The 11757-nt window shown below is 31.7% G+C and overlaps 1 non-coding gene across 1 annotated transcript; it reads left to right on the top strand.

Annotated features, from left to right (window-relative positions):
* The first annotated feature begins 4326 nt into the window (after nt 1–4326).
* TRNAR-UCU (transfer RNA arginine (anticodon UCU)) lies at nt 4327–4399 on the top strand. The gene has a single exon. It is a non-coding gene; the product is annotated as a tRNA-Arg (tRNA).
* Nucleotides 4400–11757: the final 7358 nt, after the last annotated feature.

Raw genomic sequence — 11757 nt, 5'->3', positions numbered from 1 at the left:
TAGTTTGCGAATTTGTCAGATTAACTAAGGTTGTCCTGGTTTACGAGTTCGATGGTGTGTCTTTTTTTTAATTGAACTTGACTTTTTTATTATCTATTTTTTTCTTATATAGTTAAACTAGTTTCAGAAAAAAATTATGTTATTAAACTTTATAAAGTCCATGGACCTATTCACAAGTTTGGCTGGTTGACTTAGTTTGCGAGTCTGGCAAGTTTAACTTTTTTAAATTAGATTTTTTTCATCATTAGATACAAGGTTAATTGAAAATTCAGTTTCATAATTGGTTTCGTTTCGTCTATTACAAGGTTATCATGATCTAAAAAACTTGATAATTGGTTGGTGTTTGATTTCACAATCATCTATTTTTGTTATCATATAGTTAAATAAAAAATAGATTAAAAAAATAAATTATAATTCCAGTGGAGTCCATAATCCAACTCACATGTTTAGCGTATTAGTCCGGCTTACCTGATTCACATGTTTGACGAGTTTACCCACCAATAAGATTTTTTTTTTCTGTTTTTGATCTTTTAATTTTTTTTTAATTTATTCTTTTTCAATTTCATCATTTAATATTGGATTGGTTGAGAAGTGAACTGCATTATTGATTTTTGTTTGCTTTTTAAAGATAATTGTCTCAAATAGGTGTCTATTTTTAGGTTGGTGTCTAATTTTATGAGAATTTATTTTTATCATGTAATTAAATAAAAATATTATATAAAAAAAGTTATGAAACCCAATAGAGTCCATTACCTAGGTTGCAGAGGGGCGAGGTTGATCATTATCTCAATATTTTTTAAAAATATTTCTATCTTTAAGTTTTTTTTAAAACTAAATCATGCTTTTATCGATCATCAACATTGCATTTTAACCTATAAAATCGATCAATTTAAGTCAAGCTAGCTCTCACACGATTTAATTAAAAACTTGAGGTAGATAAAAAGTTGAGTCGAGAGGTTTCAGAATTAATCCACTTAATCAAGTTTAATAATACTATTAAAAAATTATTTATACTCTTAATATTTTTTTATATTTTTTAAAAATTAATTCAACTTACAACAAAACGCGGACCAATATACTGGTTATCATTAAGGTTCGTTCATCTTGATTGAGAAATATGTCGTTCTCCAACGGAGGATGAGAATTTATCATGGTGGTTCTTGTTTGTTCATGGTGTGGATGAGAAAGAAAGAGGGTGGGAGGAGGAGGTGGCGAAATGCTTGCAGAATCTAGTGAAATGGTTTCTCCGTCAAACTGGCTTCGTTGATTTCAATCTTTTTTCAAGTTTTGTAGTTTTTACTCGCTGTGGAGCTTTGAGAATTGGATTTTATTCACCGCTGCGAAGCGTGGATGAATATACTAATTTAACATATAAAAATTATTATAAAAATATAATTGCAATGATGTAAATAATTTAATTTTTTATTGAATTTTTTAGAATACCCATGTATATGTAAAGTGTTATTAACTTATAAATTTAAAAATATAAATTATATTTTTTTTTAAAATAAAATAAAATAAAATAAAAAACTAAACTTCAAAAGCATCAGGGTAATTTCTCTATTTTATTATTTTATTTTGTAGATATAAAATATTATAAGCATTGTAATATACTAAAAATATTTAAACATATATATTTTATTTTTGTTAAATAATTTATAACTTTTAAAATTATATGACATGTGCGCATATTTTAATGAAAGTAAATGTTAAGTTTTAAAAACTAAAAAAAAAAGTTAAATAAGATGAAAAAAATATAAACATATCATTTTAATAAAATCAATGATATACAAAAAATTAATATAGAATTACGTAAAACACTAATATCTTCGGAAGATGTATTAAAACTAGGGGTGAGCAAAAAAACTAAAAAACCGATTAAACCGGAAAAAATTAACAGAAAAAACCGAACCGTGAAAAAAAAATCGATTAAAATTTTGAAAAAACCAACCGGTTTGATTTCGGTTTTATAAGCCTGAAACTGAAAAAACCGAACAACTGAACCCAAACCGGAAAAACCCTGGAAAAAACCGAGCCAAACCGGTTTGAACCAGTTTTTGTCCTAAAAAACCGAACCGAACCGAACCAAACCGAAACCGGTTGGTTTGAACTGGTTTTGGTTTTTTTTGAAAAAAAAATTCGGTTTGGTTATTTTTTTTAATAAAAACCGAACCGAACTAAAAATGATCACCCCTAATTAAAACAAACAATAAAAAAGGTTGTTATTTTAATTTTTTTTAAAATCTCAAAATAAGTAGCGATGCTTTTGATCAAAAGTAGGCATACATTACTTTATTTCAAAAACAAAGTAATTTTCTTTTCAATTAATAGTTGTTTTAATTTCAAAATGTATTAACTAAATTTTACTTTTAGAGTAAAAGTAGCCGCCAAACAATCGCTTAGATTAATGATTTTAGAGTTTTACAAATATATTTTTATAAGTATTTCATTTTAATTCTTAAAAGAATGTATTGAATTATATTTTAATCCTTATTATATGGTAAAATGTAAAGAGTATCACTTAATATATTATTTATTACCTTACCTTATCATATTTTCATTTTCATCCTCTTTTAATTAATAAAAACCTAATTGTCTTAAAAAATATATTATAGAACAGAAGTGATTCATATGAATTGAAACAATGAGTTTATGTTTTTACATTTTAAAAAATTCACAAAGAACTAAACTTGAAGGATAAAATATTTTCCGACCGAATTAATTTATTATTCTAGAATTGTTTAGAACATCTCAATCTTTTTATAATTTTTTTGCATAGTTAAATTACTTCATTGCCTTTAAAAGCCATAAATAACACTTAACTATGGTCAAATGGTGTTTAGATATTTGAACTTTTTAAGCATAATGTAATGATTTTATTGTTTTTAAATTCAAAATTCTCAATGCTTGACTGCAAGAGCTTATTCGTTATTTCATATTGGTTTGTTTATAATAATTATTTAGTTCTAAGTGAACTATGGTACTTTAACAAATAAAAAAATAAAAAAGTTAATAACACTTGTGTTGCACGCATTAGTTGCTCATTTGTCTTCGAACAGTGTGTGTAACTGACTCTAGTGGTCGAAATTATTGTGCTGCCATGTCATTCAATTCTTCTTGGTGTCCTCTTCCTCACTTGGTACGCTCATATGATCAACAAACCTCTAGTTCGGTTTCTTTTCTTTTCCCTATCCTCATAAAAATTCACACTTCGTCCTCCAAATTTGCAGATCAACCCTTGTTTTCTTTAGATTTGGTCTCTCCTTTTTTTATTCCTATTTGTTTTATTGTAATTAATTTTGGAAATTGAGCTTTTTTTCAATTTCATCCTCTAATTTTTTAGTCTATCAGATTTGATCCCTCTATTTTTTTTTCTTTTTGATTTGATGCTCATTCTTTTTATTACTGTTTTTTTTTCTTTGGTAATTTTTTTAGATTAAGATTTTTTTTTCAATTTCATTCTTCAACATTAAATTAGTTGAGAATTGCGCTTTTTAATTGAACCTGAGTCTATGTTTCACGAGTTGTGAATTTAAAAGATTAACTCGGGTTTAGAAGATTTGTCCAAGATTTCTTGGCTTTTCATATTATTAAATTAGGGTTGTCTTTTTTATATTATTAAATTAATCAAACTTATTAACTCAATCGACTCAATAACCCAAGTCTTGAATTTTTTCTTACTTCTTTAGAAATCCTAGCATCGCCTAAACTCGTCTTCTTATGTCCATAAAATTTGGCCCGACCCGCTGTATTGCACCAACCATCAATATAGGTTTGCTCGAGTCATTTTTTTTGTCTTATTTTAAATTTAAATTTTTTCCCACTTTCTTCCTTCAATTTCCACCTTAGATTTTTTTGACCAATTTATTTTAATATAAATTTCATGATTTTATTATGATCTCATACCCAAATCATGAATTTCACAAGTTAACAATAGTTGGACTTAGCTGATCAATGCGTTATCTTTTCAATATATTTTTAAAATGTATCATCCAATATATCACCTTTTTAAACATTTTAAAAGTGTTTTGGCTTTTGTATATTAAATTTCTAATTTCTTAATTTCTTTATATTTTTAAAAAATTAAAAAACAAAATTAAGCCAATCCACGTGTAAAAAACCTACTTATTATATCTAGTTCTCGCACGCCACAATATTTTCGTTGTTACTTTGCTAAATTATTTCCAATCCTCATTTTTTTCTCAGCGCGTTATGTTGAATTCATCTCTATCTCAATTTCTATTTCATATTGGCTGACTTTTATTAAAATATTACGATTGTATTACAGCATTAAGTAAGTACATATAGTTAGCGATGACATCAAGTGTACCCGTGGCCTAATGGATAAGGCGTCTGACTTCTAATCAGGCGACTGTGGGTTCGAGTCCCACCGGGTATGCTCTTTTTTTGCACTTAAGGAGGAGGAGGAGGAGCGGAGCAGTGAGAGAGACAGCCACAATCGCAGATACAAATACAAGAGAGAAAGAAAGGAACGGAGAGGAGTATATGGCATGCTGTGGAAGGACACCACCAAATTCGCAAAAGAAATGTTGAAGGATTCTCCTCGTGCGTCTCTCCATGAAGCCGTCGCTGCTGCCTGAGATATCAGATTCAACAAGGCAGGCTGCTGGACATTGCTACGTTTTCTTTTTACTTTTTATTATTGAATTGTATTGGACAAGTGAAAGGAATTGCGCGTTCGATCCAGTACTAGGGAAAAAGAAAAGGAAAGACTATGCTTTTTCTTTTCCCAAACACGCTGCATCTGCTTCTGCTCCGTTGAGCACTGTTCTTTCTTATAAATATATATATGTAACTAAATATTGATGATGATGATGATATAAATACATTATAATGATGATTGATGTTGAAATAATTGGAGTAAAGGAGAGCAATCTACTGCTTTAGAACTCTCTTCTTATAATTTCTGATTTGTATCCCTCCTGCTGACAGTCTTGCTATTTGAGATTTTTTGAGTTAACAAAGATAGTTATTAAATTGTAAAATAAATAGTGGAATATCGAATTAGAATTAAACATCTTATCTAAATTTAGATTTAAATATACATGCATGAAACTACACTCGTTATCTTTACATTAATAGATTGATGAATAAAATAAGTATTAACATATCCCTATAAAGCATACTTGATGCTAACTGTAGATTGAAAAGGAAAACTTACTTGTGAGAATTCGCTTTCTTATTCCTGGATCAATTACTTCAATGCCACTTCAATTACTAGAACCAAAGTGATATTTCACAATACGAACGTCTTTGTAAATCTTATCATAGTAATGCAAAGAGTCCAAGATTAGAGAAGAAAAGGAGAGAATGATTATTCAACAAATGAAAACCTTGACCTTTCCATATGGGTTATGTCCCTTTATATATGATTAGAGAAGACGGTTACTTTTTTTAGTAACTCCTCTAATAATTTGGATCAGGCCTAACCCAATAACCAACATCTCTCACTCACCCATGAAGGACTGAATCTCTCTAACACATTATATTTCAAACTTGCACAAGAATTTCATACATGACGAACGGACCATGCGACCTGAAGCACACAGTGAAAGGAGCTTCAATATATAAACCTAATACATGCCATATAGGAGACATCAACCTCATAATTAATTATTCATTAAAGTGTACTAATATACCCCAAGCATTTTTAGTTACACATGACTGAATATAATTCAATCTCTCAAGAATTTCATACTCAATCCATCCTTACAATTATAAGTATTCTAAATCATATCAAATCTATTCAAGTGATATGATCCCAGCCGGTGAATACAAGTAACAGGTGTAGAACTAAAATTACTTTTTCTTTCGCTCTCATATCAATCAGATTTGAATTAACTCGTTTTTCTAAGAGTATTCCTTTAAATCGAATCATTCAATGACCATAAAATATACTCCTAAAGTAGCGATCATTAATACATCACCTCATGATATAGTTAAAAGTCACAAAGGGTAAGATTTTGAGATCTTAGATATGATCTTCAGGACCCATATGATAAAGAAGCAGGGATCTATTCTTTATTCCTGTAATGGTCGCTAGCACATGTAGTATGAAATACATGTTATAGTAGAGCTTACTCTTTTCTTTTATCTTACAAAGAGTGTATGTCGTTGCTATCCTTGTTAAAGGAAATACACTATACGAGTCTTAGTCTTGTTGCTAAAAACATAGACTTCAAATCAGAAATTCTCATTTGCTCATTTTTCATTAGTGGCAGATGAATAATTTCATACTCGGCTTCAATCATAATAGACACATGAATGGTGGGATTCATTCATGCCGATTCTTTTATTTAAGAACCCCATCTTGGTCCCAGCCAAGGTGACTTTTTAATAATTATTTTGAGTTAAAATTGCTCTTACTGCGCCCAAGTCGCTTATTGAGCATTAAAACTCAAATAGTCTCATCTCTACTCATATTACAACTGCTAGAGGTGATTGCTCATGTGAGTAAATCAATCTAAGTCTATCGACATAATTCAATAAATTGTATTATATGATACTCAATATAATCCATGAAACAAATAATGAATAAAATGATATTCTAATGGCATTTATTCATTACTCAATCACTGTAAGCTTTCCTATGATCCTTAAAACTAATTATATTACTAATTACATTCTACATAGGCCAAAGGATCTCACATGTCTAACAAATGCATCCCTTGCTATTGGTTTTATGAGTGATCCGCAACCATAAAATTTGTAGAAATGTGTTTTAGGATCACATCTTGTTCAGTAATTGCTTCTCTAATGTAATGATATCTCATCTTGATGTGTTTGGTCTTTCCATGATATTTTAGATCTTTGGCCACAACTATTGCAGCAGTGTTATCACAATAAATTATCACTGGGTCTAATGCTAATTTGACAATTTTCAAATGATACAAGAATTTTTTTTAACCAAACAACATCTTGTGTTGCTGCGGAACAAGCTACATACTTAGACTCTATGGTAGATAAAGCTATGTAGGATTGTTCCTTGCTCCTTCATAGTATTGCACTATCATTAAGCAAGAAAGCACATCCTGAAGTTGATTTGAATTGGTCGACATCTCCTCCCCAATCAGCATCAGAGTAACCAATCAATTGTAAATCTTTCTTTCCTTAGTAACATAGCATGTAATTTAAAGTTCTTTTCAGATATCATGGAATCGTTTTGCCTGCCATCTAGTGTTTCTGACCAGGGTTTGATTGATATCGGCTAACCAATCCAACAACATAACATATATCGAGACGTGTGCACATCATTGCATACATCAAACTACCGACAAAACTGGTATAAGGTACTCTGGACATTTTCTCCTTTTCTTCTAGAGTCTTGGGACACATATCACAACTTAGGCTCAAACTTTTATCAACAGGGGTGTCCATTGGTTTGCTATCTTGCATGTGATAACGCTCTAACATCTTTTTGATGTAAGTCTCTTGAGTTAAACCCAAAAGCCTTTGAGAGCGATCTCTTATGATTTTCACACCAAGAACATAGTTGGCCTCACCCATGTCTTTCATTTCAAAGTTTGATGATAACCACTTTTTAGTAGTATCAATCATCTCTTTGTTATTTCCAACTATTAAGATGTTGTCAACATATAAGGACAATATTATAAAACTACTGTTAGAACGTTTTAAATACATGCAATGATCTTCTTCAATCATTGTAAAACCATCATTAAGGATTGCTTGATGAAACTTGACGTTCCATTGTCTAGAGGCTTGCTTAAGACCATATATGAATCTTTTAAGCTTGCAAACTTTGCGCTCTTGTTCTTTAGTCTCGAATCCCAAAGGCTGATCCATATAGATCTCCTCATTTAGTTCTCATTTGAGAAACGCAGTTCTAACATCCATTTGGTATAACTCTAGGTCCATATGTGCGTCTATAGCTAAAATGAGGCGAATTGAAGTAATCCTCACAACTAGTGAGAATGTATCTTCATAATCAATTTCCTCTTCTTAAGTGTAGCCTTTCGCTACTAGCCGAGCCTTATAACATTTTATTGACCATCCGTCTTACGTTTAATTTTAAGAACCCATTTATTTCCAATGGATCTTCGTCCTGAAGGTAAATCAACCAAGTCCCAGACTTGATTAATTTTCATCGACTCCATTTCTTTTTCCATAGCTTTAATCCATTCTCTTGCTTTAGGACCAAATAGAGCATGACTGAATGTTTTAGGCTCTTCATCATCTTGTAGAGCAATCATGAACGCTTCCCCCTCAATCTTAAATCGACGATGAGGAATGAGTTCACGAATGCTTCTTCGAGGTTGAGATTGCTCATGATCTTTCTCCATAAGAGTATGATTAGATAAAATATCACTCCCACTGTTTCTAGGAGGAATAAAAGTTTCATCTAAGTCCTCTGCTGAATGGCTTGTTGCGCTATAATCTAGATTTTTCATTTCATATAATTGAAAATCTTTTTCAACCTCACCTATCTTTGGAAAAACCTTTTCTAAGAATACAACATCATGCGATTCAATCTCCGTCACTCTTCCATCAATTTTTTCACCAATAAATACAAATTCTTTGGAATGTTCAGAATATCATATAAAGATACACTTCTTCCTCCTAGGACCAAGTTTCCCATATTCATGAGAAGTATTGTGAATATAAGCTACACAACCCCGTGGATGGAAATAACCTAGATTAGGTTCGACACCATTCCATAGTTTATATGGGGTGGATGTGATAGATTTAGAGGGCACACAATTAAGTATGTAAGCAGCAGTTAACAATGCATCTCCCCAAAAGGAAATTGGTAAGTTAGCTTGCACCATCATTGACCTAACCATGTCAAATAGGGTTCTATTCCTCCTTTCTGCTACACCATTTTGTTGTGGAGTATAATGAATAGTTAGTTGTCTAGCTATACCCTTTTCATCACAAAAATTTTTAAATTGTTCAGACAGATATTCACGTCCTCGATAAGTTCTTAAAGCTTTGATCTTGGTACTTAGTTTATTCTCCACCAAATTGGTGTATCGAATAAAGCAATCCAATGCTTCAGACTTATGTGAGATCAAATAAACATGACCAACCGTGTAAAATCATCTATAAATATGATGAAATAATTTCCTCCATGTCTTTCTCTCACATTCATTGGGCCACAAATGTCTGAATGAATAAGCTGTAATGAACTACTAGCTCTTTTAGCTTTGTCAAATGGTAATCTAGTTGCTTTTCCAGCAAGGTAATGTTCACAAACAGGCAATTTCTCTTTGGTAAGTGATCCTAAAAGACCAGCTTTTGCTAATCTATGAAATCGATCTTGCCCAATGTGTCTTAATCTAGCATGCCAAGTTATGATATTACTATCATTAATAGTGCTGGAAGTTTGAACAACATAAATTGAAGCGTAATAATTAATAGATACATTAACGGTGTCTAACACCATAAAACCATTAAATATAAAACCAGAACCATAAAAAATATTATCCAGATGTATTTTTACACAACAACCAACAAACACAATATTAAAGCCCAATTGGAGTTAAGAAAGAACAGACACAAGATTCCATCGAACCATCATAAAGATAAAGTGTGCGACCGCCCCACAAATCCAGTTTGCAGGTACCGATCCCAAACATAGCAACGGAAGCATTATTCCCCATCTATATGTATCTACTTCCCTTTGGAATTCGACGGAATTCCACAAAGGTTGTTCGATCCCTTGCTATGTGATCAGTTACTCCTGAGTCTATAGTTCAAAAAGGAACAGATTCAGCAAACATTAAACAACTGATAACGTATATGTTAGAGGGATGATTGTGGTTAAACATTACCTTTGGCTCAATGCAATTAAGAGCAAAGTCACCAGGTTTACCACAATTGAAACAATTCATATTCTTGTCTTTTTTATCGCCGTGTTTCCCACGCTTGCGCTTATGTCCACTACTACTTGCTTCTATTCCTCTCTTGCCATATTTGGGACCTTTAGCCTTACCCTTTTTATATTTAGAGCCATATGTTCCACGCATCTTAGTCTCAGATATAAAAGCCTTGTTTATAGGCTTCTCAGCGTGAAGTCGATCCTTTTCAAACTCGACATGATGAGCAACATCATCAAATGTCTTGATGTTGTCATTATGGGTAAGGTTAACACACATGTGTTCCCAATTGCTTGGCAAAGAGTGGATAACTGCTTGGACTTGTTGTTCATCAGTCATTTCATGTCCAACATCTCTTAATTCACTGATCCTGTTAGACATGATCGTAAGATGCTGCCTCATTGTCTGATTTTGACGCTTCTTATAACTATCAATTTGAGGGTTAGCTGGCGAAGTCTAGTAGTGGAGGTTTCTCCATACTGAATCTTTCCTCCGTCCCAAACAGATTGAGTTGAACGATGCCTTCCAAAACGTAACATAATATCATTTTTCATGCTGCTCAACATTGATCATGTTAGACATGATCGTAAGATGCTGCCTCATTGTCTGATTTTGACGCTTCTTATAACTATCAATTTGAGGGTTAGCTGGCAAAGTCTAGTAGTGGAGGTTCCTCCATACTGAATCTTTCCTGCATCCCAAACAGATTGAGTTGAACGATGCCTTCCAAAACGTAACATAATATCATTTCTCATGCTGCTCAACATCAAAATACGAGCTGCACGATCTTTGCATTTATAGGTTTGATATGCTTCCATATCAAGCTTGTGCTGAGCAGTGTTTTCTTGCTCAGGTTCAGCCATTGGTTATGTGATTGTTTCCAGCATTTCTTGCTCTTCCAGGAGATACTCAATCTTACGATGCCAAACATCGTAATTCTTTTCACTTAGTTTGTCTCTATGGTTCAAATCAGCAATAATACTCTTAGATGCAGTCATATTAAACGCAATTGACATCAATTACAAATATTAGTATCTAGTACAATTTGATTGATATATTTTGCCACTCCATTCTAAATTAAACAAATAATAATCAGGTTGCAGATATTATCATATATATATATGCATATAATGTAATTAAAACTTAAATTACATAAAATATACAGTTCACAGTAAACAACCAATTACAAAAAAAATACAATATTAAGAATAATAAATTTCAGAATTATTTTATATTGTAGGCACATAAGTAGGGTCTCCAGTTACGTCATCCACTTCATCAAAGTCATCTCCTCCAAGTTCATTCTGCTCAAACCATGAAATGAATTTAGCAGCAGCATGCAAACAACCTGCGCTTCTTCCAGTGCGTCATATACCCTTTTCGGCATACTGACGTTCCCTCTCAAGCAGCATTTCATCTACGAGATTGTTGAAATCTAAGGATTCCAGCCTATATTCCAACGATAGTCGCACCGACATCCATTCCTTAGGCAGAGAATAGAGAACGATTAACATTTGATGTTTCATGTAGAATTTGTAAGCACCACTCATAACTAATATACGCATCCAATGATACATATAGTCAATGTGCTCTTGAATTTTGTGAACATGATTAAAGGTATAACCCAATAAATAATCAATTTGTTGTTACCTATCCACTACAACAAAATATTCCAAAACGCACATAAATATTATACTTAATATTTAATTAAAGCATATATCATCATATATGTTAAAAAAACATACATAAATTAAGCAATTTATTTTAACAGTAAATAAATTAGCACCATAATTTGACAATTTATATTAACAAAAAAAAAATTAATTGTTTTTTTTTCAACTGCCAAATGGCAGTTCCAATTGACTACTGGGATTGTAGTCAATTGGAAATGGAAATATTA

The sequence above is a fragment of the Populus trichocarpa genome, chromosome 14 (assembly GCF_000002775.5).
Source record: "Populus trichocarpa isolate Nisqually-1 chromosome 14, P.trichocarpa_v4.1, whole genome shotgun sequence".
NCBI lineage: Eukaryota > Viridiplantae > Streptophyta > Magnoliopsida > Malpighiales > Salicaceae > Populus > Populus trichocarpa.
Note: the sequence above shows the minus strand (reverse complement) of the source record. Positions and strands in the feature narration are given on the sequence as shown.